The following is a 25,577-nucleotide window of genomic DNA, read 5'->3' on the forward strand; positions in this document are numbered from 1 at the left end:
GGTAACAGGGAAAAAAAGAAAGTTTTTTTTATAGCTCGGCTAGAGTCACTCACATGTCTCCTGATTTAGGTGAGTAATAAAAATGTTAACGAAATGCATTTGGAAAAAGTCATCACTGCACATGCCTGATAGTCTCTTTTGAAGCTTAATGCTTGTCCTCCCCAATGTTTCTTCCTTTCAGACAGTCTGGCTTTTTCCTGCCAATTTGCTCATCAGAGTTCTGCTTGTGTTTGCAGCACCACAGTTGAAAACCTGCATGGACTGCATCAGAAATGATCATCTCATCCATACGATATTCTTAAGCACAGACTAGCCAAGACTTAGGGGGAAAAATAGTTCAATGTCAGATGATTAGTCATGTTAGCTTCATACCTCTGAGCAATGAATTACTCATTTTATATCTGCAGAAGTAGGGGAAAAAAAAAAGAATGCAAGTCATGACTTAAATCTGTCTTTCTTGGACTAGGCAAAGATACAAATTACTTAGTGGAAGAATCATGCAATGTCATGAATATTGGATGTTGCTGCTTTTATTTGAGAAGCCAACAGATTTTTGAGAGGATTAAATGTGATGAGTAAGCAGTCTTTTCCAGCTCAGCTTGAAAAGACTTTAATTTTTTGTATGGCAGCTACAGAGTGTTAATTCATGTTATTTTGGCTTCTTCAGCCTACAAGGGGAGGCTTCCTGGGGAAGCCAGAAGGAGGTTTGTGGCAGCTTTCAGGCTGTCAGACCAGCTTTGAGAGAGTTAATTTGTCATCAGAAGGACATGTTGATTTTTGGTCGGTAGCATGGAGGATGGCAATTTATGCCCAAAGGAGGACATTTTAAAATTTGTGGCGCACAAAGCTCATCTTGTTTTATGGCCATCTGCTGACAAAACCAGGTAAGCCACCGTGTGTCTGATCACCATTCAGAAAAAGCTGGGGTGTCCTCCTCTGGGTTATGGAACCCCACTGTAGAAGTTCAGGTGTTTCCAAAAGTAACCCTTTATTTACTCAAATGATAACGTGAAACAGAGTATATAAAAGAAAACAACAACGTTCAAGCTAACTGAAATGAAAACCTTAACGTAAATCTCTTCATGAAATACTGTTAATAAGAACAGAGTGCAAGTGAATTCAAGGGAGTTTTAGCATGCAACAACTACCTCTGCCTAAACCACAAATGTTGTGACAGCCGGAGTCTCACGGTCATTTGCCACACGAGGATTATGGTTCAACTTCCATATTCAGCAGAGAAACGAGAGCAGCAGCCTCTGTGCCCCGGCAGCTTCATCTGCAGCTTGCCCCGCACGCTGTCCCCTCGCTGCCTGGCTCCTTGGGTGCTTGTAACGCCGCTTGGGTGTGGCTGTGGCCTGACGGCACCGGGATGTCCTCCCCGCCAGCATGGCCGGTCCTGGCTCGCAGCGTCCCTTGCAACAGGGGTGTACGGCTGGCGCTGCGCCGCTGAGGGGCTCGCGCGCCCGCCGGATGGCACCTCGCCTCTCAGCCTCGCCTTTGCCCGAGATGACCGTGAACCACCTGGCCTCTGCAGAAGACAGAGTCTGTCCTTCCTCCCTTCAGAAACTTCTCTGTCGTGTTCCCGGGGGCTGTGCTGCCTTTTGGGATATCCCAGCCCCGCGAGCCAGCTGCCGAGGGAGATCGGAGTATCCACAGGCACATGGAGACGGCGCAGAGGAGACGGCGTGCGTGCCTCTCTGGCCATGCCTCTCGCCAGCACGCAAATCCAGCCGCAGGGCCGCAAAATGCCCCAAGACGTGCCCCACGGCCTGAAGGGGATGCCCGAGCCACGTGCGGTCATCAGCGACAAGCGGCGCGTGGCCCAGGTGTCCTCAGTTAAACCTCCCCTTGGTTTCGTGCACGCACGTGCGCGCAGCCCAGCCTGCTTTGGCACCCTGTCCAACAGCCCCGGTCCTGAGGGTAACTCCCTGGTCTTTGCTACCGAGTCAGTACGAAGCAGAGCAAACAGCATTCGTGGCCCCAGCCCAGTGCCAAATTCGCTTAGCACAGTGTTCTTGCAGTGGTGGATGTCATCAGTTACACAGCAGCTAGGGAAGGTCATCCTCTCAGCGCAAATATTTATACGAGGAGCCTATGGCAAATGTCTCCGTTCTTGACACTTCTCTGTATCTACATCCTTAAATAAAACTCCTCAATAACTCCCCCAAATGAGCCATACCAAACAAACTGTGGGACTCTCCGTTAATGTCACTTGTAATCCTTCTCCTCTGAAACAGATTCTCAACGTCCATTAAAACCACCCATTAAGACCAGCCTTCAAAGCCTGCCCTCAAACACCCTGTCCTCCAAGTGAATCATTCCTCCCATGGTCCTCCCTCGTCCTGACCAGCAGAAATCACTTGTAAGACACGCTTGAAAGCTTGGCATATAATTCCAACAATTTTCTACCGGTCCCATTACTCTTGTGCATGACCCAGTGTCACCACCTGGGCTGCACTTCAGGCAGATGCTCTTTCTCTTCTTCTATGGTCTTCTCTGATTAGGGTTGTTTCAGAGAGTACTTGGGGAAGAAAGAAGGGGAAAGAAGATGGTGGAAGAATATTGCAGCAGGGACATGTAACAGGCTATAAAGTGGGATAAGCAAGCCACAAAGCTGCTCAGGGCATTGCCTCTTTCAACCTTGGTTACACGATATTCAAAATAGCTGGTAACAAAACTGTAGATATTTATCACCTCCAGTGTTTTCCATTTGCTATCTCCACAGTAAAAAAAAAACAAACCAAACAGTAAAGAGAGAGGGAAAGAACTGAAAGAGAAGACATGAGAAAAAAAATCGTGAGATTGGGGCAAAAGTCATACAGACACTGGCAAAACAGAGGGGCTCCCTGGGTGAGGCTCTGCTAACCAGTCTGTGACCACACATGCGTACATCAGGCATCAGCTGACGGCACGCCCTGCACAGAAGACATGTCTCAAAGCCGTAGGCTTTCTTACAGTCACAGAAGTAAAGGCCCAGCAGCAAGTATAACAGGTCATAGCAAAAGCCTTGGAAGAAACCAGAGTACCATAAGGTATCACCAGAATCGATTCATCCACAAACTGTTGGGCTCTTGATCCAGAAAGGTAGATCCTGTAGCCCTTCAGATAGATCAGATTGGTTTCTGCACTTGGCCACCAGACAGTGAGATTTAAGACATGGAAAAGAGGAAGGAAGAGGGTTTTTTTTGTTGCATATTGCTATACAGCACAAAAGCAAGCTTGGCTGAAGAGGTCTGAAAGGTAGAACCACACCGACATGACAAGAATTCATTTATGACCTGTCCATGCCTCCTTCTCCTAGACAGCTACTCTTGCTCAAAGTGGTCCATACATTTGGAGTCTCCACAGTTTTCATATAGGTCACTCAAGATATGGAGTAAAACATGGGGAAAAAAACGAAAAAATTGAACAGATCTAGATATTTATTTTAAAAAGGTAGTGGAAGTTTTTTCTGTTTTTCATTTTTTTTAAGAAAAAAGCCAACTGATTGAACCCTTTTTTGCATAAGCACACCAGTTTCAACTACAATTTTGGCAGAAAAAGCTTCTTAATACCAGGAGGGAAACAGTGAGTCAAAGAAAGAGAACTAAGGTTTGGGGCGCTAGCCAGGGACAAGAGGGTGCCCCTTTAAACCCCACCTGAGCAAGAGAATTACTGGTGAAGAACCAAAGCAATTTTTTTGGGCACTCCCATGGATGGTGGGAGAAAGGGCAGGGAAGGGGCAGGTCTGAGATGCTGCAAGTGCAAACTATACTCATTGTACTGTTGTTAGTCCTTAGAAAGGGTGGGTGGAGAAGACATGGTATCTGTGAGCCTCTCTCTCTTCTCTTCCTCTTTCTCTCTATCTCCCCTTACTTTTATTCTTAACAAAGCTTGTTCAAAAGTTACAGCTTTCTTCCTCAGGTGGAAAAAGAATATGTTTCAAAATCTCAAAATTTTGCAGAGCAGGAAAACTGCTGTCTGCCCAGCTCAAAGGAAAAACCATGTCACCTACAAGATCTGCACATGCACGCTCAGGAAATACAACTCTACCTAGAGCTTATATTAGTGCAATTATAAATGAATTGTTCAGCTCCCTGCAGAATTTATGTACCTTGCTCAGCTTGCTGACTTTGGCAGTTTCTTCTGCATTCCAAGCAATAAGAATTGTCTGCTGCATTTCTTTTCTTGCACGGCTAGTTTAATACAACTGAAATATTTTCCTATGTTCATTCTTTGTCATAGATACTTGTCAGACTTCAAAGAAATAGTCAGAGCAGTGTATTTGCAATTTTTCATCCCATATCCCCATCTTGGTTCAGCAATTGGCATTTTCCAGTCTCAAACTTTTTTTCTATTCTTTACAGAAAGTTTCTGTAATATTATTTTAATTCCTCTTACCTAAAAAAAAAAAAAAGAGAACCCACAATAAACCCCTTCACCTTTCCCTTCCCAAGAGAAATAGTCTAAAATGTTCTCTTTATATAGTGTCCTGGATTAAAGATATTTTGGAATCAGAAATTTGGATGGTAGAATTTGATTCCTGCAGCTGTTTTCTTAGCTGCAAAGGAAAGAAGGAAGTTTCTACATGCAGCACTGAGAAGACTGAGAGCCTGAGGGTAGAGCCAGCCTCAGTCTGAATGAAATCATGTGAAATGTCTCTGCTACAAGACACAGCCCATACAGACACCACAGATCCATAATGGCACCCAGGACCCGACTCATCCTCACTGACATTAAATCAAAGTCAGTAATGCTATGGGTCTGCTGGCGGCAGAGGAGATGTGGCCGTGTCCACATGGAGCCTGCCAGGAGACATCCCCACTGGTATCCTACTGCCTGGGGTCTGATCAAAGCACTTACAGTGCCCTGGGCATGGTGTCACAGCACCCTCGCCCTGTGGAGCCAGCTAAGGCTGGCCAGAGGGGCAAAGCTCCTTCTCTGCAGCCTGTGCCCAGAGATGGGCTGTCCACACCCTTCAAGCTGAGCAAAACAGCCACTGTGGTCCACAAGGAACAAACTCCCTTCCCATTCATGCAAAACCCCAGGACCTGGGGCCATTACATGCCCAATGAGATGGAGGAGCCCTGCAGATGCAAAGCAGGCACTGATGGCTCCCATCTCCACAACTCACAAGGGGCAGGAGGTGGGAACATTCCTTAGGGCCTTGGTCACAAGCAGGTCTGACCTGCCATGGGTGGCCAATGGTTGAGGGATGCTAGCTCCTGAAGGCTGCTGTCACCCTCTTCATGGTTTGCTGTGGGAAGAGGGTGGCCACGCATCTCATGTGTACATGATGAGCTTGACTCAGCTCTCAGAGTGAGATACCTCTGTGTTCTCATCCCACTTAGGGTCAACCTGGCTTTGAAGTAGGGCCTTTCCCTGTCCTTTGCAGCTGCTGATTACAGAATCACAGAATCACTAAGGTTGGAAAGGATCTTCAAGATCATCAGGTCCAACCATTAATCCAGGGCCACCATGTTCCCTAAACCATGTCCCGAAGCGCCACACGTTTTTTGAACACTTCCAGAGATGGCGACTCCACCACCTCCCTGGGCAGCCTGTTCCAATGCCTGACCACCCTCTCAGTGAAGAGATTTTTCCTAATATCCAATCTAAACCTCCCCTGGCGCAACTTGAGGCCATTTCCTCTTGTCCTATCGCTGGTTACTTGGGAGAAGAGACCAGCACCCTTGTCGCCACAACCCCCTTTCAGGTAGTTGTAGAGAGCGATAAGGTCTCCCCTCAACCTCCTCTTCTCCAGACTAAACAACCCCAGTTCCCTCAGCCGCTCCTCATGAGACTTGTGCTCCAGACAACTCACCAGCTTTGTTGCCCTTCTCTGGACACGCTCCAGCACCTCAGTGTCCTTCTTGTAGTGAGGGGCCCAAAACTGAACACAGTATTCAAGGTATGGCCTCACCAGTGCCGAGTACAGGAATGATTGTCACCTGGGTTTCATGAAAGACTAACTTGAGCTTCTGGGAATGCCAGGGCATGTAGGGTCAGCTGGCAGTTCAGAAGATGCAAAATGAAAGGGGTTTATAGCACAGGGCTCAGGATTGCAGCTGCTGTCTCTTCCGCCATCCTGACTCACACTATTGACTAGCACATTACAGGCAGTGGATGGTTACTTTCTTGGCCCACAGCAAAAAGAGATGTTGAAAGAGAGAGTGGGATCAGAATAGAAAAGCTGCTTTGCTTTACTCCCAGACACCCACACATACTAGGACTGTACCAGTTTATGAACCTGTAGTTGACAGAAAGACAAGAAGCTACAGCTGATGCAAAGACACCCAGTGCCTCTCTGTTTGCCACAATTCATGTGTGTACAACATATACATAAATGCCATACCAAACACAAAGCATATAGTCAGCTTCCCTGCTCTACCAATACAAAATTATTCAAGCCCACAAGCCAAATAAATGACATACAACTTGAGCTCTTTTATCACAGAATCACAGAATCACTAGGTTGGAAAGGACCTTTAAGATCATCAAGTCCAACCATTAATCCAGCGCCACCATGTCCCCTAAACCATGTCCTGAAGTGCCACATCCACACGTTTTTTGAACACTTCCAGAGATGGCGACTCCACCACCTCCCTGGGCAGCCTGTTCCAATGCCTGACCACCCTCTCAGTGAAGAGATTTTTCCTAATATCCAATCTAAACCTCCCCTGGCGCAACTTGAGGCCATTTCCTCTTGTCCTATCACTAGTTACTTGGGAGAAGAGACCAACACCCTCGTCGCCACAACCCCCTTTCAGGTAGTTGTAGAGAATGATAAGGTCTCCCCTCAGCCTCCTCTTCTCCAGACTAAACAACCCCAGTTCCCTCAGCCGCTCCTCATAAGACTTGTGCTCCAGACCCCTCACCAGCTTTGTTGCCCTTCTCTGGACACGCTCCAGCACCTCAGTGTCCTTCTTGTAGTAAGGGGCCCAAAACTGAACACAGTATTCAAGGTGCGGCCTCACCAGTGCCGAGTACAGGGGCACAATCACTTCCCTGCTCCTGCTGGCCACACTATTCCTGATACAGGCCAGGACGCTGTTGGCCTTCTTGGCCACCTGGGCACACTGCCGGCTCATGTTCAGCCGGCTGTCAACCAGCACCCCCAGGTCCCTTTCCGCAGGGCTGCTCTCCAGCCACTCCTCCCCAAGCATGTAGCGTTGCATGGGGTTGTTGTGACCCACCAAGAGCCAACCTCCAGCTCTGTAAGTGTACAGCTGTATATAACCTACTTTGCTTGGCAGAGGAGGTCTTCTGGTGTGCCACCTGTGCAAAGAACCACCATTATCTCCAACGCTTTTCTGGCAACTGATCATGCTTAATCTGCTTGATTAGTACTGCTCAGGGGAAATGACATTTCTAATTAAAATGTTCAGCAGAGCTATTCTTACTAGAAGTTTTTGGCTCACAAAAATCTCATTGTGGAGCTGCAAAGGAGCTGGGGAGGGAAGCACTGGAGGTACAGACTTTGTGGTTGACTTTGGCAAAAAAAGAAAAGGCAACCATGGGAATCTGTTCCCCAGCATAGGCTTTAAGTTCAGGGCTGCTTCCCATGCAGATTTCACAAATGACGTTTCTGTAGAAGTAAATACCTTCGGGTTGAAGGACAGCCAGTCAAGTGGGTAACCAACACACAGCTGAAAACATAGAGATATACAGAAATATCTATAACATCTTTGTTGAAAACTGAAAAAGGAAATGCTTATCCAAAAAACCCACACCAAAACACCCCAAAATCCAAAAAACCCTCAACAATGAAAACCAGCCCTCGGACCAGTATGCATTGTGGAACATAGCTCGAAAAAGAGACTAAATAAATAAGGACACCTGTGTCCAAAGTACCCAGTTACTACAGCAGAACAAAGACATTCTGAAATGGTGCTGCTGCTCATCCTATCTGCAATGAAAGGGGAAAAAGAAAAGGCAGATTTGGGTAAGAGTAAAAAGAGAGGGAAAGAAGATGACATTGTTTACTTGTTTCTGCAAGGACTTTAAGTGGACATGGCAGAAGAGGGGATAGGCCTTGGCTAACACTGTCCTTAGATAAAAATCATTCCTCGACAGGAAAGGTGATGATGATTAAGGGCCGGATTGATTGATGAGGGCAACAGTTAGACATGGCATATATTCAAGTCAAATCATACCATCTTCTCAACAGCCCGAGTGAGATGATATGGTCTGCATCAGGCCAAAATGAGAGCCTGGCATATTTTTCAGTGCAGCCTTCTGTTTCTTCGTAAAGACCTGAAGGTATTGAAATCCAGGCTGACATAAGACACTGCAGGCTTTCCCTTTCAAAGGGAAGGGAAAAGAGGGCTTAATCCAAACATACAGATTCTCTTTTGCCTTAACACAGCTCCTGTAAATTCCCAGTGTTTTTTTTTTTGGAAGTCCTTTTTAATATTTTGAAGACAAGGGATAGGGCACAGAGACCACCATTATCCACATGGGGAGTCGCACAGTCCCAGCCTGCAGCTCAGGTTTGCTTGGTCGCACACATGAGAACACCCTTGATGGCAACACCCTCCAGCTTGGGAAAGCGGCACAAGAACCAGGAGATGCCGAGAGGACAGGCAGTGGGCACCGTGGGGCTGAGATGAAGCCTGACCATCCAGCTCAGCCCATGGTCCAAGGGGGTGCTCCAAGGTCACAAGTCCTCCAAGTTAAATAGAAAATAATTTCTAAACAGTTAAAAGAGCTACCTGCTGACAATTCTTACATTGCTATTTAAAGCTCTTATCAAGGAAGGAAAACAGGAGACTCAATGTACAGAAATATATCCCACACCTGGAAATTATGCTATAAAAAGGAAGTAACTTAAAATAGGACTTAGGATGCAAAGACATCCAATATCCAGCTTCCCAGGCTCTGTGCAGATCCAGAGCTTGGATTATAATAACTCCTGTTTCAGTAGCACCCCACGCCTTGAACCAAGATAGGCCAGTGTTGCTCAGCATGTAATGGCAGGGTAGGACCTACATTTTTGGGACCCCCAACCCCATCTTGTGCATGGCATACAGAGGCCAGAGCACCCATGGCCAGTCAGCTCTCCATTTTGTGCTGTTCAGAGCACTGAGGCAGTTTCCATCACAGACCTCCAGCTGTGCTCTGCCAGACCCTTTGCCATCTGTGCAAAAACAGAGACCATGCAACCAGAATTTAGCAGGCGGCTTTGCAGGTGCTCTGTACATTACGATGGAGCCTCCAGAAGGTTAATTGTCATCAAATGCATTTTGTTACCATTCGCATACCCCTCCTCTCCTCTGTCAGCCAAAATTGACTGTGCAGATGTAGCGATGTGAAAGGTCCCCTTGCCCTTTTGGGAAGTCATTTGTCCTATTAGCATTTTGTGGGATTTGATGAACAAGTGTTTTTCTTGGTTTGCTGTGTTTCAAGAGGTGAAAAGTCAGCTGAGATTGGATCTGAAAAATCAAAGGTGACCTGTGACTGAAGTCACACTAATCTGCCAGGCAGGTTTGACTCCTTGAGCCCATCTCCACAAACAAACAAGGATCTGGAATGAGGCAGGAGACCACTGGAGGCACATGGAAGAAAAGGGATAAACACACTGTTGAGCTCAGCTCTTGTAAGCCGTCGTATTACATATGTGTGGTTAGGGGGAGCAATTTTATTGGAAAAATGTTTCCAAGTGAATTTTCTATATAAAAATAACTCATTAATGGAGGATAACCCTGGTCACCAGGTGGAAGTGTTTGCGTTTAAACCTCAACGCAAGGGAAACAAAAACCCAGAAGAGATATCATGGCAATATGGGTACTTGCTCACTGTATAACTGCATGTTCAGGTCAGTTATCCTACTTCAGTGTTTACCAAGATCGTGCTTCTAGATCCTGAGACATCAGAGGGACAAAAGCCTGCTGTACCACGTCATGAATTAATTTTGCTAGGAAGATTTAAAAAAAAGACTGGATATTAAATTAAGAGAGCAAACAATAACACAGACTTCTTATTAAAAAAACAGTTAAAAAATATAGGTGAGTTCAGAAGGAATCCTTCAATTTTACATCTGGGTGTTACTTTAACTCAAAGTTGTCTTCCTTACTGTGATCTCTCCATGCAGAGGTGCAGCAAACAAACCTCAAAAGAACATAATACTCCTCTTGTATCATCTTCTTTCCTTCCTTGGCTGCCTCTCTCACCGGAAAAAAATACAGTAGGTTCTGTTTGAGGTGGCCTGGTCATGTTGACAAGCCAGTCTTTAACCAGAAGTCACACAAGAATTATAATCAAAACCACATGGGACTATTTCAGGAAAGCATGTGGCTGCTGGAGTGAAGGATCTACTGTATATGGAGATATTGGTGTCTCTCTTGTATTCCTCCAAAATTATACCTGTGCCACAAATAATCTTCCAGGGTTTGGGACTGAAGCTTGACGGCCTGGAAGATTTACTTACATTCAGCCCTTGTCTACATAACAAAAAGCTTGCCCACGTCTCAACGTTAATTAGAACATATCCTGTTTTTTTTTTTTTTTTTTTTACCCAGTTCTTGGAGGTAGTCTCTCCCAAGTAAACACAGTAAGAAATAGTGAGCAGAGACCTCGCACAGCCTCCAGGCTACAAACGGATCATTACTCATGCAATGCTTTTCTCCCTAAAACCCACACCTTGCCAAGATTATTTATAGGAGTCCTCCCAGCAGTAGCAGTTAGCAACATAAACAGCCAGTAAATTTTGGGGGTGCGCTGGATGCAGAAACAATTCTGATTTTGCACTGCTTCTGGGTATTTTGGGAGGTTTCGTCTGTGAACTTTGGAGGCGTGTGGGACCTTCAGAGCAAAAATAATAAAATCCACGCCGTTGAACATTATTCATTGAGTTGAGAGGTTGCAGCATCGCGTCTGAAAAGGTGGGTGGCTTTTTAGCGAACGCCCTTTGCTGCTGAACAGGGCGCAGGCTCCAAACTGAAACTGGCCTTCTGCCCTTGTGAAGTTGTGGCTTTGTTAAGAGAGAGGGTTTTTTTTGAAGGTGGTGTCGAAAGGTAACCGCGTAAGTGCCCCTCGGTGATTCTGAAAACCTCTGCCGCCTTACGGACCAGTTTGCAGGCGCAGCCCCCGAGCGGCTCGGGCGGGGCGGGGAGGGCGGAGCGGTGCCCCGGTCAAACCTTTACGACTCAAGGCAGCGCCAGGAGCCCCCCCCGTCGCCTGCAGCCGCTTCGGGGCTGGTGTCTCTAGCAGGCAAAGGCAGCTCTGCACCACGTACGGGCAGCTGCCAGAAGACTGCAGCGGGGCCGCTTTTGGCAAAGGATCTTCTTGCGGTCAAGTCTAGAACCGGCTTCTAAGATGCCTTTTTTCTCCCTGTGGCCCAGGGCTTCCCAGGGATTGGTTGCAAATGCTCATGCTTCATTTCTTCTCTTGGCCCAGCTCTTGAACGGGAGCGAGTCATTTTTAATAGGACGCTTGGCCTTGCTTGTGGTAGTCCTTGAGAAAGGGGGTCAGCGCGCTGCCTGAGGAGCTGGCTATGCAAACGGGTAGGACACGAGAACCAGGAGGCTACAGCTTTCATCCCAGCCCTGCTTTTAGCTAAGCATTACTTGCAGAAGGTCGCTTTACCTCTCGTTGCCATGCCAGATATTTGGACTGTGAGCACTTTGGAGCAAGGATAACATCTCCTTACAATTTTGGACAGCATCAGGCTCAGCAGAACTCTGATTTTAGGTGAATCCAACCACAACAGTCAAAGGCCATAGGCAAGGTCCCAGGATAATCAGTGTGATCGTGGCAACAGACAAGCATTTTTCAGCTGAAGACACTGAGAGCTAAACCCAATGAAGCAAATGAAGATCTCTTACAACTCACCAACTTGAGTTTTCCTTAATATTTTCACCAAGTCATTCCCTCTAACGTATCTATTAAAGATAAAGTTTGCTAATTATACAGCTATGCAGCACTGATACTAAGTTAAAGCGTTCCAGCTGTGTAAACAGAGAAACACTCAGGCAATTTCTTTTGATTTAGGTAATAGTTTTACTTGCTACTTTAGAACAACTTCTTTAAATAGCCCTATCTGTTAATGGCTAAAATAAAACAAGCTGATGGATCTGTCATCATTCCTGATGGGTGGATGCCAGCATCACAAATCACTCCCGCACAGCTCTCATTAGCACCTTGCTGGCAGTATCTCACTGAAAAAAAGGTCCATGGCTGAGTCAGGGAGAAAACGAGCTTTTCCCTGACTCTATCACCTTCAGAGACTGAAGCACACAGACACTACAGTCAGGTCAGTTGGCCTGAATGTAAAAAGTGAATGGGAAATTCCAATGTCTGATATTTTTCTGAATGCTCCAAAAGTCAGCACCTTGTTCCCCAAAAACCTGTGGTGTTGATCAGAAGTGATGAGACAAGCAAGGCTCAAAACAGGAAACAGAAAAAGGAAATACTGTGGTGATAATGAGACCAGGCAGTAAATCAGCAAGAAACAAGCATGTTTTCAAACCATCACTTCTGTTAAGTTTTCAGTATTAACTTGGATTCACCTTTCTCCCTGATCTCACATCTTCACCTACTTCATGACAGCAGGTATTCAGGGTTGATATATGGAGTCATTTGTAAGCCTGTGGAAGTAATTTGCTCAAGAGCAGAAGTTGCAAAAAGGTGAATGCAAAGGCCACGAGTCTGGCCCAAGCCAGGACACAGCAAGAAGCACAAGTATCTTAGTCCCCAACAGAGGAAAGTGAGCAGAGTGGTGGGCCTGTGGAGACACAGCAATAGATAGCCCTTTCTTGGGATGGAGGACAGCTGTACTAAGGCACAGAACATACACTTATGTGCTTGCTGTCTCATTAAGTTCCTTGGCTTTATTTGCAGAACGAGCAGAGGTAAAAAAAAAAAAAAAAAAGAAATTTCCTGAAAGAACAGAGAGCAAAAGTAAACTCACCTCAAAATAATTTTTAATGGTCACCTACCCCTTCAAACTGAGAAAGTATAGACCAAGATAAATGCAAGATTTAAAATTCCAGCTATTTAGAATACACCCAGATGCACTTTGGCATAACAGGTGGTGCTCAGATTGTAGCTAAAATAAGAGTATAGAAACATGGAAACCCAACAAGCCATTTGATATAAAATGCGTCTGTGAGATGACAGGACCATTGAAAATTTGGGAACAACATGTAGTCAAGCTGCTCATAAGCTTCTCACAGATAGATTGAGAACCTTTTAAAAAACAAATGAATGTTTGATGAGAGTCATCTTTAACAAAGATTTGTTCCATGGCATTTGTAGGCAGCTGGGAAAAGCACAGTTTGGCTACTAGAATGCTTCAAGTCCTGTCAGCAAATAGGCATTACAAGTGATTACTCTCTTTCAAAAACTGGTCAGCTTTGAGGATTGCAAGTGTTTGGAAATCGTTAGCTAGATTAACCATACCTGTGCTCAGAAGCACAGGAGGTATATGCTTCCAAATACTACACACATCTATGTTTGGTTAGAAATCCAAATCTAGTGAGAAGACATGTCCCTTTTGGTTGAGTTTTCAAAAGTATTTTTCAGTCTGAAGAGTGCTTATAAATCAAAGTAAAAACAAACAAAAAAAGCACACCAAACAAAAAAAACCCCACAAACCCAACTGCTGAATGGAAGTCTTGCAAGATTTTGCTTGATAAATGTGAAAATGTATTTTCCAAAACAAGATTGTGCTTGCTGATATCCTGGGTGGATGGCAGCCTGGTGGCTGTGCTGGAGCAGGGTGGGCTTTGAACTGGAGGTGAAGGTACCAGCGAACCTGGGTGTAAGATTGACATGACTCCTCAGTGACAGGCCTTTGGCTATACTGCAGCTTATATTTATTTGGTTGGCCCATCCCTGAACTGATTGGGCTGGGGTCTGCAGTAGGATGAATTTTAACTGGATGCTCTTTATTGTAACAGCATACTGCATTTTAATTTGGTTACTTAACGGTCTTCACCAGGAGGGAGCAACACGCTCTAGGAAGAGAAGCAGATAAATCTAATCTAAGCACCTTCACTCTTTTGTCAGGAAAAGGACAGATCACATTTGACTTCCCCCCCACCCCCGAAGTCCAATCTTTGCCCAGTCATGTGCAATCATCACAGTTCATTCCCCATTGTCAGCAGGACAGGCAATACCGAAATAAGCACATAATGACATTCTACTTGTGTTAAAAATAGCAAAACAAAACAAGCAAAAAACCCCAAATTAACCAGCAACAGCAGCCTATTCCATAAAAACAAACAACATGGTATTGGCCCCTTTAAGTGGAGGAGAATTAAACTGCTGGGAGTCTCTGGGATGAGTCTCCCAGGCTCTTGCAGCAAAAGGGTCTCTCTGTCACTCGCTGCTTTCTTCTTTTCCCTCCATGTGGAGTCTCACACTTGCCCCAGGTGGCTGAGTTCCAAGGCACCAGTGCTAGCCAATTGCCTGAACTGTATTCTCCTGGGTGGAATAAAGATCTCTTTAAAAATAATTGTGTTTCAGCTGGGAGAGAGGCAGAGGGGTGTGCTAGACCCAAGCATGAGGCTAGAGAGCTCTAGCTGGGGAGAAATGCTGGTCTGGTCTGTTTGTTTGCTTCTCTGAAGGGCTGCTTTAGGGTCTGGCTCGAAGTTCAGGATTTTCCATGCTGAACCTGATTTGAACCTGAACCAGAGCCCAAGTTTCCTTTGGACATAAATCAGTTTAGGGACAAGATCTGTCCAAAGGCACATGTGAGCAGCTCCCATTAAAGTTAAGGGCTGATGTGTGCATGCACCTGTCTTTGTAACTGTAGGAAGGTCATGACTACATGCCTATTTTATAAACTTTAGGGACTTGTTTCATGTGGTTTTTGCTTTTCATTGCTTCTGCACTCAGTAGTGATTCTTGTTTCTCTGTTTGGAAAGAACAAGGCTTCTCCTGACACTTAGCTGTTACTCTCAGAAGGCATCATACGTAAAGTCTTGCCGGATTTCCATCTCAGTCAAGTGTTTACAATAAAGTTCTGGAAATGAGAAAGTCAGGGTTACATCCTTCTACCTGGCACACATGTGCTGTCTCGCTGCGGCTGACCAGAGTAAGCCAAAGTTACCATAGACGTCCTGCAAGATTGAATACTTCGAATCAACTTCTCACCTTCTGCACCACTCCATGCCACTTCTAGTCTCTGTGGGACTGCACACGTTCACATGCGTACAGCCAGCAGTTAGCCTTTGCTAGGATGAGTTTTTTAGCATAAAAGAAAGCTGGTGAAAACATTGCCCTTGAGCAGACCAATCTCCCAGATATTTTATTATTCTTACTCATACTGAGATGTCTTTTTCTCCACGTGGAGAAGCCCTCTAGATTTCTTTAAGAGAAGTCCTAAAGGTTCAGTCAGCCTGCAGACATAACAAGGTAGGAAAAAAAGAAATCACTGGGGGAGCTGTATGGCACATGCATAGAGCACATGGGAAGTGTCTTTGAGAATTCCCCCTCGGTCAAAGGAGACTGCTCAAGAAGTGAAGGCCAGTTTCAAGTGAGAGTGGCAGCCTCACACCTTGAATAAAGCAAAGATCCTAAACAAATACAGACTTAATTACTTCTCTGAGCATCGGATGGAAAGCTATGTATCACAGGCATGTCATCGAGTGACTAGTCTTGTTAAACATGTAATAGATGGTTTGCTGGTCCCTCTCTACAAAGGGCCATCGCCACCTCTATTGGACATTGTTTCCATGGCAGATGTGACTTAGAAAATGGAGACTACTTTCTGGTTACGACAGCCTATATACCTAACAACTACCTTTGCATACTGCATTCAAAAGTTTTTGTTTGTTTTTCTCCCCAAAACTATAATAAAATCAGTTCAGCATCGAGTATAGAGTTGCACTCTGCGTGGAAAAAAGCTAATGGCTCCAAGTACAGCATAGTATGAAGTGGATCTCCATACCTTCAAGCTCTCAGGGAGAAGGGAAAAAAACACTGAATCAAATTTAGCTTTGGCATAAGCGGGTGCAATTCCCAGAGGGATTTGCACCCGCTTATGCCAGGATTGAATTTGGCTCATGGAACTTGCAGGGTGGTCATGTAATTAAATTATATGGTGGTTCAGTATATTTCTACAATGTCAAATGATGCAATATTTTTTCAAAAAGGACAGCTGCGCATTATTTAAAACAAACTAGTCTACTACCTTCATTACCAGCTTGCTCTCAAGATTCAGCAGTTTTTCAAACCGTCATTGAGGCATCGTAAGCTTTTGTCTTTAGACAGGAACACTGACAGTCTGAATTATATGCTGCTTCCTCCTTATTAGAAACTGCTTATAAAAAAAATACTGCCACTGTGGTCTACATTTCAATGAAGTCCATTGTAAACTCCCCAGTATAACATAAACCTCCCTAAAACACATAAAATTATTGGCTTCCAAGACCACTCTCACTGAAAGAAAGCTCTGTATTTAGTCCTTGCTTAAAACACAGGTATTTGGTTTGGAATTCAAACTCCCAACTCAGTTTTAAAAGGTTGGGTCCAAGGAAAGTTGACACGGACCATGTAATTTTAATTAAAGAAAGATTTTGCTCCTTTATGGCCAACAGGGGCATTGTAACATTGACATATTGATGCTAAATAATTATGAGTCCATAAATAATTCAGTATATAAAATCGCTGTATGGCTGGTGCCAGGTAGCAAAGGGAAATAGCATTGAAATAGCTGACCTGCCAGGTTACTACTACAATGCCAGGGGATAGACAGGTAATGTGACCTAGCAGCTATCAAAACAGTGTAGCTTGTGGTGTTCACTACCCACAGAGAGCACTTGAAAGTGGAAAACTAAGGGCTGTCCAGTTTTGTCACCTCAGTATTTTAGCACCACTGTCATAGAAGAGGATAAACTTTTAGGATTGGTACTAAGGAGAAAGGCAGTAGGGAAATCACATGCAGAAAGAGAAATATTAAAAAGCAAATCAGTGATGAACTTAAGGTGTTTTGTTTTTTTTTTTTTTGTAGGAGCTGGGCAAATACCACAAACTTATTTCCATGGATAACCATTCAACCTTTAAGACTGAATTCAGTTCAGATCTGCTCCTGACCCTTTGGTGTTTGCTCTCCATGAACTTTCAGAAGGCAACTATTCATTGGCAGAGATAACTGGGGAAAAAACAACCTTTAACTTCTCACTTTAGACTATTCATGCCAGCAGGGACATATTTTAAGAAAGATGAGATTTTTAAAGTGTTATTTATTTATTTTAAAGCTTGATAGGGGGTCTTGCAGCTCTGGACCAAATGAAACATGTCACACAAGTTGATGGGAACCATGCCCATGGTGCTTTCCAAATATGTTTCTGCTCTGTGCCGTTAGCCATGATAACACTTGAAAATGCTCTACTCATGGATGCTATGAGATCAATACATTTATAAGCAATGAACTTGAGGATGACAGGGAATCAGAGACCTCAGGCAGATACAATCAAGCAGTCTGCTTAAAGCTTCGCAAGGAGAGGTATGCACAAATGAACATTACATTGAAACTTCCCTCTTTTAATTAACTATAACAAAGTGCATATGTGATCAGGTTTCATAGGAATACTTGTCACTTAGAGAAGCTCCATGGCCTGATAAAGAAAAACAAATTTTCCAGTTTGTTTTCCAAGATCCTCCTTCCTGGTTCATCTGGTCCCTTTCTGCTCCTTTCCCTTTGGGAAGGCTCAGCGGCTTCAAGTACTTCCTCTGCTTAGGAGAGTTATATTGACCAAAAGGAAAACAACTGACCGCTTGTGACCAACAAGAAGCCAAGCAATGCAGCTCAAACAAGAATATCCAATAGGAAAACCCTTGTGCTGGATTCAATTAACAAAGCAAAGGCAATTGCTAACAATTATACTAGGAGACTTTATCAAGTCAGGGCTTGCTGGAAGATCAAGTGTTGAACAGTGATAAAAAGCAAATGCTGGACTTCTTGCATCTGCCAAAATTAAAAGAATACATCAATCCAAGAAAACCCTTGCAGTCCAGCAAACAGTATGGTTTTAGTAATTTACCCCTGAAGATTTAGTTTTCAATGCTTGGGCTTGGTACATTGCCCCTCTCACATACCTTAGATCTTTGTGCATGCTCCAAGGTGCCCTTGTGAGTACAGCCATGTTTGATTTTCATTAGTGAATTAGAAGGAAAAAAAAAAAAGACAGAAACCTTTTCCCTCAAGGAAACAGTCTTCAAATAGCTGTGTGCCCAGTTCTATGTCTGCATATATGTTGCCAAAGACACAGCTAGCCCTACGCCCATGGCTGGAGATCCAAGCAGCACAATGGTTGCAGTGGGAGAGCCAGGTCTACCTCCAGGTTCACACACTGGTGGGATGCAAGCAGCTACCTCTGCCAGGTCCTGGCAACCACAAGGAGATATGAGCAGCGGGAGTGCAAAATACTAGGGACACTTTCAGATGCCAGTCCAAGGTTGCTGAGGGATTTGTTTTGTTTTGGCCCCACGCAACTCTTGCTACATCTCCGCTGCAGGTGCAGCCCTCTTTCATCCTCTAAATCAAGAGATTTCCTTTCCCATGGTTGAGGAAAAGAATAGGCTCCTCTAACTCCAACCAGAAGGGTACCTCCCACTGAATGATTTCTTCCCTTTTATTCATCTCCTCCCCCACAACGACAGTTGCCTTGTGGTTGCTGTTGCAAGGACCCACATCACAGGCAGACCTGACAGCTTGTTAGTGCAGGGCTGTACTTGTGCCCTTGCTCCTCTCAAAACCTTCATCCCTACTTTTTTTTTTTTTAGAAGAGGAATATACCCAGATCCCTGACCTGGATACCTATTATCACTTTAGAGGTGGAACCCACAGTTCAGTTTTGGAGTAAGCGGAAGACCCTGATATCCACTTGTGGACTGGCTTCACAGAGCTAAGGAATGGTCTAGACAGAGGGACACTACCATCATGTATCTCAGTCTTCATCAGGACTCATGAGAACTTGAAGTGGTCACTTCGCTCCACATTTGTTTAGAAGGAGACCTTCGCCAAGGCCTCAGCATTGGCTAAAATTCTATCCCCTCCAAAACAATTGGGCTTTGGGGATGTTTTCAAGTTCAAAAGGATCAGAGCAAGTCCAGGCCAGAGTGTATGAGTTCTCGGTTCACTGCAAAAGACATGCAGGCCACCCACCACAAAATCACACGCACACCAAGCATTGGGAATTCTCATAAAATTATCACTCGCCTTTTTTCTGAACCCTGCCAGATGATAGAAAACCAAGACAAAAAAAACCCCATCTTGACACAAATCCATAAACTATCTCATGAGTAAAGGGCCTAGAGCATCTAATAATGAGGAATAAAAGTGTGTGGAGAGCAGGCGGAACAATTCATTGATCGTAGTGCACAGGCTAAGGTGAAATGGAGACAAATCTTAAGACAGAGAAATGCAAACAGGACAAAAGCAAGCTGGATAATGCAGTCCACAGCCTACTGTTACAAAACCAGCCTGGGCTGGCAGAGGCACCTCTGATTTCTGGGTGGCTTTTCCACTAGCTCTTGGCTCAATTTCCCTGATGGAGCAGGGACATTCCTGTTGGGAAGCTCATGACATGGCCATTGCCACCCTGGTGGAGCCAACTTTGACAAACACATATGTTTGTGCACATTTGTTAACAGGCTAGAATTAAGAGTAAGAGCTTTTATCTCTTATGCCACCTCTTCTAAGAAGCTCACGGTCCAAAAAAAGAAAAAAAGACATTATTTCCATGGCTGACAGCCCAATAGGCTCAGTCTGAAAGAGCAACGTATGCCTGTGCAAATGGTTTACTTTCCAAGAGGCCTTTGTGATTTGTCAAATTAACACCTGGAGAATGAGACAAGGAGGAGTTTTATCCCCAGGCAGAGTGGGCCATCCCCCAAGTTTCCTCACAGCCCCTTTTGCAGAGGCGATTCCCAGAAGAGGGAGAGAGCGAGTTGCTGTATGTTTTGCCGTGTGTGGCCTAGCTCCTATTCCCAAGCTCTTAGCTGCTTAATTACCCTCCCTCTGAAGGGTCAAGCTTTGGTTAAAGAATACCCTGCACTCCGTTATTCCTCATCCTAATGAACGCTAATAAAAAGCATTTAGTTGACTAATGCAACATAAAACTTTGCCCTATTTCATTGCATCTGCTTAATAAGAACCTCATTTAATATCAAATTACTGCCTGCTCAGCCAAAACCTTGTATTTGCGGTAACAGGGCTGCGAGGCGGGAATATCAAGAGCTGCAATATGGAAATTCCTCACTAATATTCTCTGCAGGGCTGTGCAATTACTTAATTCATTTAGCTGAGCAAGTCTGATGGCTCGGCCAACTGTTTCACAACACCAAGCACAGCGCTAGGCAACTGGCCTCCCCACAGGCTGGTCCTGCCGTATCGCTTTTCCTGGGACCCAGCTATTAACAGTTGCTTTGGGGATTTCAAAGGGGATCACAGATAGTGTTACCAAATGAATGAGCTTGTAGTAGTGAACATGAAATCCTGCTTCTTCCCAGTCGAACGCCAGTCAGAGGATGCCCTGCGAGACAGCAGCCACAAAGCAGCAATGTGGTTGGGTTTTAAACTCCCATCTGCTCGTATTGGGGAGCACCAGCGCAAGGACAACTGTCTGCGTTTAAAAATATTCCCCCTTGCAGTTTTAGAGAAAGCTACCCTAAAATTCCACCCTGCCCCTCCTCCTCTTCCCCATAGCCACTTGACTCAGCTGGCTCCTGTAGAAAATCAAGTTCTCCATAGTGCACATCAAACCTTTTGGGGAAATTTTAAAAAATGTAAACAGTGGTAATTCCCAGCTCCCACGAACAATCACTTACCAGAACCATTTTCACACGCATTCTTCACAGCTTTAATCAAACCTCAGACAGTAATGTTTTAGGGGAAAGGATTTAGTCAGTATATTTGAGGTAGCAGAAGGAACCTTATTAAGAAATAATGCTAAATGTTACCATTCAAGACCATGTGGTTTTAAAACAAAAACCATCCTATCATGATTTTAGCTCTGTACACAGCTTTGGCAACACCAAGTACTGAAATAGTTTGGCCAGTCCTGGTTTACATTTGTAAAAAGGATATTGAAAAATTGGAGAGGGTGTAAAAAAAACACAACCCACAAATGTGATTCAGCAGCTGCAGGAGCTGCCTTATAGTGGAATTTAAAGCATTTCATTTGCTTAGTTCAGTAAGAAGTGACTAGATTATGGAATATGTGTGTCTACATTTTTTTAGACCATTTTCCTCCTGTAATGAACAGCAGTAGAAAAGGTACCCATGGCACTGAAGTCGGGCTGACACAGGGTATCCCGTGATGGGCACGGGCTAACAAGCAAAGCGATAGCTCTGCCAGTACTGTTTTCAAAACAGATGTCCATCTCCGAGATAGTTTAGTCAAATAGGTTATTGAGCTCAGGAAAAGATGTGGGTGAAGGGAATGGTCTGCAGCAGGTCAGACTACGAGTGGTATTGGATGGGGTATGGTACAGGTCCAGACATTGGCAAGGGAAGAGAATTAAAAAACCCTGAGGAGACCCACTGTTGAGAGAAACCCACCCGACTCAGGGTGAACTCCTGCTGTGCAGAAACCTCCCTCCACACAGAGCATTGCTCTGGAGCGAGATAGATTGTCCCTATGTATCTCCCTCTAAATCGTCTTGTTTTCACCACGGCTTTCCACCGCTACAGGCTCCCTTTGCAGACATAACACACACGTGCTAACATTCGGACAAAGCATCTGAAAAACAGCGCAGATATGCTAGCATATATTTTGCTACAAGAGGAAAAACCACATAGAGGGCCAGGAAACCTGCATTGTTCCGAGACTCTCCAGGGCCAGCCAGATGTCCCGAGAGCTGCGGAGAAAAGCGTTTGTGGGAAAGGTCAGGCGGCTGCCGCCACACCACGTCCCCCTCCCTGGCAGAGGGATGGCAGATCATGGGTAACAAAGTAGCATCGGAAAATTGGATATACCTACGATGGCACACTAATGCGTCTGAATGCCTGTGTTTGGTAGGAAAGAGTGACACCGTCTCTTCCTCCTCCACAGGACTTCTGCAGATGGTTTCTGTGGTATCAAAGCAGGAGCAACACAATCTGCCTTCACCGCTGCTGTCTTGTGCCCAGGTTTACCACTTGTGCAGTTTTTACACTTGCTGCTGCTCACAAAATGCTTGGAAACCAAGGATGTAACCAACTTCGGCAGCTATAAAAAGCTGTTTTGCACAGGAAGCCATTGCTTTCTACCACCCCACCCCAGTTTATCTCAAAAGGCAAAGCTAGATAATTTGAGGAAAATTTTCATCCTTATTGCATGTGAAAAAATCATTCCCTCTGCACACACTCCCCTCCCTGCCATCTGCTTTCCTGCTCTGCAGCCCACAGTCTGACACCAGCAACATGCAGAACCCAAAATCCAGTAGCAGGCTGAGGTCCTATCATGATTCATTCTTTGGTATCTCTTACCTGGTTTTGCTTTCCATGGCAGGTTCCAATGGATTTGTGATCTCACTGAAACTCTGGAAAAACCCTGAAATAGTTCAGGTTTGACTTAAAGCTGGAGATGCACTTCATGAGAAGGACAGAGTTTGTGGGAAGAACTCAGCCCTTGCTCATCCATGGATGCACAAACCATGGCCAAGCGCTGGTGTGGAATAGAAATCCTCCTCCTCCAAAATAGCTTCATGATTCAATTAAAATGAACTCTGCTGTTAGCTTTGCCCACCTTCAGATTCTCAAAGGTAAGATATTTCTTCACCTGCAAGGAGCACCTCAAGACTTAAACATCAGCCTTGCCAGTACTGAGCATCTAACATTGCTTATACATATGCTGAGAGGGGACCACCATTATGTCCAAAACTGCTGCCAGTGGTTATCATTGTGACAGAGAGACCTCCCCATTTGCACCCTTGCGTACCCAGCACAGAACATCACAGTTTGGCTCTGCTGATGAGTGCTTCATAGGAGTCTAGCAAAACAAGCCATCGTGTGCAATCTGGAAGGTGCTTGCAAGGAGGAGCAACGTGGCTCCTGGACACCTATGGTGTAAACAGCTTGGAGCTGTATTGCATCTCCCCCAGCACCCTAGCAGCATTACTGCTTTATGGTCACACACTTAACTGTCTACTTCCAGGTAGACAACCACCACTACCTTTTAAAATTCATTCTGTTCATGTGGTCCAAAACTCCTTTGAACACCAAAAGGCATGTTTTTAGCAAATTTCTAAGAAGTTCCCCTATTGTAATGCAAAATACCAGAATAAGCCAACAGCGGGGGGAAAAAAATGGACAAGTCTAAGTCAGCAAGGCTTGTGAACCAACAAGAAATCAGATGAAAACCAGTGCAGCACTAAATAAAAGAGAAGGCTTCCCTGGCCTTATGTTCAACCTGACAGCTTACCATGTGTCAGCTGTCATGAGTGGCGGGGAGCAGCAACGTGGTCAAAATCAGAGACCCAGAAGGAAGGAAATGCCCACAGTGGACTGAAAAGGCAAAATCTACAGGACCTCTGGACAGATATGTGCTGAGAGCAAGAAAATGTCCTCCCACACCCTACAAAGCATTTCTGAGTCCCTGCCTCATCCTGGCCAGCCCCAAAAGCCAGCAGGGCCTCATGGGTTTGTAGGACGATGGACAGAGCAAGTGAAGAGGGACAAGTGCCCCCGATGCTCAGCAGCTGGCGGCAGAAACACTCAAGCCTGCACGACCACCCAGCCCCTTCCCAACCTGGGCGTGATGGGACCATCACCAGCTTGTGCCACCTCTGCCAGGCAGCCACTGAGCAAGGCTGCTGCCTCCGGAGCACCACAGAGGAACACGTATATGGCAGGCCACAGTGTCCTCTAGAGGTGGAAAAATATCTTATAATTTGGTGACAGAGGAAGACAGGAGGGCACTCAAGCAGGATGGCTCCACCAAGCCAGGAGGGATTTCTCCAGGCTGCTGAGGGACAAGGGTGGAGGACCACTGTCTGGCACGGGCACAGGAGGGATGGGCAGGCATGGGGTCACACCACCAGGCTCCTTCACAGGGAACATTGCCCCCAGCACAATGGATATGGTCAAAATTCACTTACTCAGATCCAAACCACATAAATAAAATAGCTCCTCAAGGGTCCCAGATTTGGGAATCTGGTCAATCCCCAAATTTGGCAGCTCTGCTGCCCATCACACCTCTTCTACCCCTGGAGGGAGTTTATAGCCATTTAGGTTGCCAAACATAATCAGCCTGATGCTGGGTGGGCACACTGGGAGGGAACCCTGCATGGTGGGGTGGATGCTTGGTCTGGGTTCTCCAGGTCAGTTAAGACAATCTTTGTCAGGGTAAGGAGAAAAAGAAATATAGGTAATTGCTCTGCAAAGTATTGGCTTGCAGCAGGAGGTGTTTCTGGTGTTGCCTAAACATGAGGAGCCCATAAGTTTGAGTAGTCCTGTGAGGCTTCATACAATTGTGGAAAATGAGGCTCTTAAGTGCTCTAAAACTTGCCTTCAGCTAGTATCCTTATAAAACCAGGAAAGCCTCCTACATATCTTTCAAAAATAGCTATGATTTAAGAAAAAACCTCTTGATGGGAAAGAGAGGAAAAAATTTAATATCCCTGAAATAGGCTTGATACTTTTGCCAGAGGCACTGTTCCTTGAAAGACAGGTGCTCATGCAGAAGATCCCATCCTCTCTGCCTGTACTGTTGCAGCATAGCTGCTGGTAAACACCAGTCACCACAGGCAGCACAGTCACACAAAACCACTCCACAAGGAAGAGCGCACTGAGGAAAGGCAGAAACCAAGCACCTGGAGCAGCATAGAGGTAAGAGGCTGCCAGACCTGCTGGAACCCTGACCAGTTTCTTGCCCTCTCCTATTACTGCTGGAGCCATCAGTCACCCTAAACTCAGAGCACTGGGGGGGCTCTTCCAATCAGGAGGATAAAATTATTTGGAAATGCTCTCTCCTTGCAAGCAGGCACTGTTGCTTCCAAGGAAGTTTGAAGGCCTGGTGTTTGACAGATCAAGAATCAAATGAAAGAAAGACAGACACCCCCCACACACAGCCAGACCATTGGCCTGAAGCCCTTGCCTTGCTTTTCCTTCCTTATCCTCTTAGCTGTAGGCTGCTGCTATTCCCTCAAAATAGGTGTCACAGAGCATCCTGGCATCTACTTGCTCTAGGACCCCCAGCAAAGCCTCTCTTGGTCAGCCAGGTCTTGTAGGTCCATCTTCTGAGCAAGAGACTAATAATAGTCTCAATAATGTGAATATTACTAAACAAAATACCATTCAGCAACTCCCTTCAATCCAAGAGGGAGGACAGCTGTTCCTCCCACCACCCTTTTGGCTTGGCCTTAGACCAGTCCAGATCAAGCTGCAATACAAAGAAGCTGGGGAAGTCAACCACAACACAAAGAATTATTTATAAACTCGTAACGTCTGCAGAGCTGCAGGTGCCAACCGGCTCTGCTTCATGGAGGGAATGCTCAAAGTGCCAATATCCTACTTGTTCAGCAACTAGCAACTGAGAAACCAGATGTTAACAAGAGGACTGAAAGCTACGGGAAGGTTTATAAAGGAATACTTAATCTCTGCATCCCAGTCTTGCAGTCCTAGTTGCTAAAGCAGCCTGAAAAGTAAAATATTTCCCCCAATTTTA

The sequence above is a fragment of the Phaethon aethereus genome (assembly GCF_964289735.1).
Source record: "Phaethon aethereus genome assembly, chromosome: 3".
Classification (NCBI taxonomy): Eukaryota; Metazoa; Chordata; class Aves; order Phaethontiformes; family Phaethontidae; genus Phaethon; species Phaethon aethereus.